The following is a 4,574-nucleotide window of genomic DNA, read 5'->3' on the forward strand; positions in this document are numbered from 1 at the left end:
TACGTCCAGAGGATACAGCAACACCTGCTGCTCTCTCCAACAACTTCTCCTTCTCTCACACCCCTCGACACACCGGTAGGGGTGGGGGAACAGGTTTGCTCATTCATAACAACTGGAATTTTTCACCACACTCTTCACTATGTAACAATACTAGTTTTGAATTCCATCCTATTACTACAATGCAACCCACAAAAATCCATGTTGTTGTCATCTATCGCCCTCCAGGTCAGCTGACAAATTTTCTTGAGGAGTTGGATGTCCTGCTGTCCTCCTTGCCGGAGGATGGTAGGCCACTTATGGTTCTTGGTGATTTCAACATACACCAAGACAAGCCCCAGGCCACTGAATTGAATACTCTCCTGGCCTCATTTGACTTGGAAAAACTACACACCAAAGCAACTCACAGATCGGGCAACCAGCTGGACCTCATCTTTACACGTAACTGTACCAACTCAAATATTCTTGTTACTCCTTTACATGTCTCTGATCACAACTTTGTTCAATTCAACATGATACTCCCATCTACATTAACACAGACTCCACCATTGGTTTCCTTTCGCCGTAACCTCCGTTCCCTCTCACCCTCTCGCCTTTCCACTGCTGTCTCTACATCTCTTCCTACACAAAATGTATTTACCACGCTTAATGTAAACACTGCCACAGACACACTAAGCTCTACTTTAACAACCTGTCTAGACAACATCTGTCCTATCTCCACTAGGCCAGCACGTGCTACACCACCCAGCCCCTGGCTGTCTGACGTCCTTCGTGAACATCGGACTGACCTCAGGGCAGCTGAGAGGAGATGGCGGAAATCTAAAGATCCAGCAGATCTAGGTAAATATCAGTCCCTGCTTGCAACTTTTTCAGATAATGTTAAATCTGCAAAAACCTCCTATTACCAGAACAAGATCAACAGCACCACAGATACTCGCAGCTTGTTTAGAACATTCAACACACTTCTCTGCCCTCCCCCTCCACTGCCTGACACATCACTGACAGCAGATGTCTTCGCCACATTTTTCACTAATAAGGTTACAGCCATCAGCAATACATTCTCAGCACCACACCTTGTCAAACACCTGTCTCCTGTATGCAACTCTTCTGTCTCCATGTTCTCTCCTCTGTCTGACACTGAGGTCTCTAAACTCCTCCTCTCCAACCACCCCACCACCTGTTCCCTTGACCCCGTTCCTTCTCACCTTCTCCAGGCCATTTCTCTGTCCATCCTACCTGCACTCACACACATAATTAACACATCTCTACTTACAGGCACTTTTCCCACTACATTTAAGCAGGCTCGAGTAACCCCGCTGCTGAAGAAACCCGCACTTAATCCCACACAAATAGAACACTACAGACCAGTCTCTCTCATAACTTTCATGGCAAAAACACTTGAAAGGGCAGTTTTCAATCAAATCTCTACCTATCTCTCACAGAACAAGCTGCTGGATGACAATCAGTCAGGCTTTAAAAGTGGACACTCCACCAAGACCGCCCTGCTGTTTGTCGCTGAGACGGGCGAAAGCTGAATCCAGATCATCAGTCCTAATTCTGCTGGACCTTTCTGCAGCCTTCGACACAGTCAACCATCAGATCTTACTCTCTACCCTCTCCTCGCTGGGCATCACAGGAACTGTGCTTGACTGGTTTAATTCCTATCTCTCAGGTAGGTCCTTCAAGGTAGCCTGGAGAAATGAGGTATCCAAGCCACATCAGCTACTTACTGGGGTACCTCAGGGATCAGTGCTTGAGCCACTTCTCTTCTCTATATACACAACATCACTGAGACCCATCATTCAAGCACATGATTTCTCTTACCACTGTTACGCTGATGACACGCAATTCAACTTGTCTTTCCAGCCCAACGACACCACAGTGACTGCTCGAATATCTGCCTGCCTGGCGGACATCTCGGCCTGGATTAAGGAGCACCACCTGCAACTAAACCCAGCCAAGACTGAACTCCTTGTCTTTCCAGCCAACCCTGATGTTGAACACAACATCACCGCGCAGCTGGGTGCAAGAATCGGTCAGAAATCTAGGGGTAACCATCGACAACAGACTAAATTTCACAGACCACATCTCAAAGACTGCAAGATCATGTAGATTTACACTCTACAACATCAGGAAGATAAGACCCTTCCTCTCTGAACATGCCACACAACTGCTTGTCCAGTCACTTGTCATAACTAGACGGGACTACTGTAACGCTCTCATTGCAGGCCTCCCTGCATGTGCAACTAGACCTCTCCAAATGATCCAGAATGCAGCAGCATGTCTGGTCTTTAATTAACCAAAGAGAGCGCGTTACACCACTCCTTGTCTCTCTTCACTGGCTGCCGGTTGATGCACATATCAAATTCAAGGCTCTAATGCTGGCATACAGAACAGTCACTGGGTCTGCTCCAGCATACCTAAAATCATTTATGCAGAGCTACGCGCCCACTAGAAGTCTGCGGTCGGCTAAGGAACGTCGCCTTGTTGTACCAACACAAAGAGGCACCAAAACACTTTCCCAGACTTTCAGCTTCATCATACCATGTTGGTGGAACGACCTTCCCAACTCCATCCGTGAAGCTGACTCACTCTCTGTCTTCAAAAAACAACTAAAACACATCTTTTCCATGAGCACTTAACTAGTCATTAAAAAAAAAAAACTTCTGTTGCACTTTATTCTATTTTGAATACAATTATGATGCTAGTGATACTTTGTAATACAGCACTTTTCATACCACTGTCTCCTAAGATGATTCGCTTATGTTTTCCTCTCTTGTAAGTCGCTTTGGATAAAAGCGTCTGCCAAATGAATAAATCTAAATGTAATTCATTTCTATTCTAAGTTCTCAGGATACAGAGTCAGTTGGTCTAAATCCGAAGCTTTGGCTCTGACAGCGTACTGCCCAGTAACAGCTTTTCAGCCGGGCGACTTCCAGTGGCCCAAACAGGGCATTAAGTATTTGGGCATTTTATACCAGCAAATTTGTCTGATTTAGTTGAGTTAATTTTGAACCCTTAATAAAAAGGTTTGAGCAATGTGGGCAGGTGGGCTTCATTACATTTATCTATGATTGTGAAGGTTAATGTTATTCAAATTAATTGTATTCCAAAATTCAACTACCTGCTACAATCTCTCCCTGTAGATGTCCCCCTCTCCTATTTCAAACAATTTGATAGCATAGCGAAGTCCTTCATTTGGAATGGTAAGCATCCCAGATTACATTTTAATAAGTTACATAGGCTGATTGACAAAGGTGGGCTAGACCTACCCAAGATTTTGTTTTATTATTATGCATTCAGTCTCAGAAATTTGGCTTATCGATCGCTTCCACCTGAGAGAGGCCTTCCCTGGTTTTGTATTGAACAGGAAGTTATTGCCCCTATTTCGCCATTGCAAAGCCTTTCTATCAAACTAACCGGAGAAGTTAAGTTACATCCCATTTTCTTGCATTTTGCACTCGGTATGGACAAAAGTGTACAGAGTGTTTAATTCGGACATTTATTTAAATGTTGCCTTGAGAATATGGCTGAACCCCAAATTATGTATTAATAAATCCCCTTTTTGCTGGTCAGAGTGGATCGTGAGGGGGGTTACTACACTAGGTGACCTATATGAGAGTGGAGTGTTGAGATCCTTTGAAAATAGTAGGGGGTTAAATACTGATTCTGTTTGTGTATGTTTTGGTTTTCTTTGTTTAATAGATGAATCAATAAAAAATGTTAATCATAAAATACAGATCATGCCGAAGAATTGTTGTAAAATACATATCATGAGAAATGTGATCCTATTAGTATTTTTAGTTATACATAAAATGTAGTTCTAGCACTTGGATTTGTACAGTATAAATTTACTGACAAGATCTAATATGTAAACCCTTTTACATGTACCTTAAGGGCATACAAATGTTTACAAATTCCTTTGTGGTTTGTAGAATACTGGATTCATGCAGTAAATCTGCAGTTGTTAAGTCTTTTCTAAGAAAATAGTAATCTGGATAACTTTAAACAACTACAGACTAATCTCAAATCTTCCTTTCAAAGGCAAGATCATTGAAAAGGATTCAAAGGTCATTGAAAAAGATAATTTTTAATCAACTAAACAAATTATTAAACTCAAACGCCTACTTGGACAATTTCCAGTCTAGTGTCTGACTGCATTATAGCACAGAAATGACCCTAATTAATATACTTAATCATATTCGGATAAATACTGATTCAGGCAAAATATCAGTGCCGGTATTACTAGATCTCAGTGCTGCCTTTGACACTGCTGACCACAACATTCTCCTAGACAGACTGGAAAAACTTGTTAGGGCTCTCTGGGTGTCATATCTAGAAGGGAGGGGTTACTATCAATCTGAGTGGACATCCATGACGTGTGAAGCCCCACAAGGCTCAATTCTTGCACCACTCCTATTCAACTTGAATATGCTCCTATTAGGCCAAATTATGAAAAATAACCAAATTGCAAACCATAGCTATGCAGACGACACCCAGGATATTTAATATCCAGCCAAGTCTTAAAGAAACTAAAAACAACAACAACACTGTTACATACTGTACCTAGGGTCTCT

The 4,574-nt window shown here is 42.4% G+C and overlaps 1 long non-coding RNA gene across 1 annotated transcript; it reads left to right on the forward strand.

Annotated features, from left to right (window-relative positions):
• The first annotated feature begins 234 nt into the window (after nucleotides 1-234).
• LOC127420052 (uncharacterized) lies at nucleotides 235-3,597 on the forward strand. Its single transcript, XR_007893769.1, has 4 exons — nucleotides 235-438; nucleotides 722-837; nucleotides 1,440-1,669; nucleotides 1,864-3,597. It is a non-coding gene; the product is annotated as an uncharacterized LOC127420052 (long non-coding RNA).
• Nucleotides 3,598-4,574: the final 977 nt, after the last annotated feature.

The sequence above is a fragment of the Myxocyprinus asiaticus genome, chromosome 29, assembly GCF_019703515.2.
Source record: "Myxocyprinus asiaticus isolate MX2 ecotype Aquarium Trade chromosome 29, UBuf_Myxa_2, whole genome shotgun sequence".
Lineage (NCBI taxonomy): Eukaryota > Metazoa > Chordata > Actinopteri > Cypriniformes > Catostomidae > Myxocyprinus > Myxocyprinus asiaticus.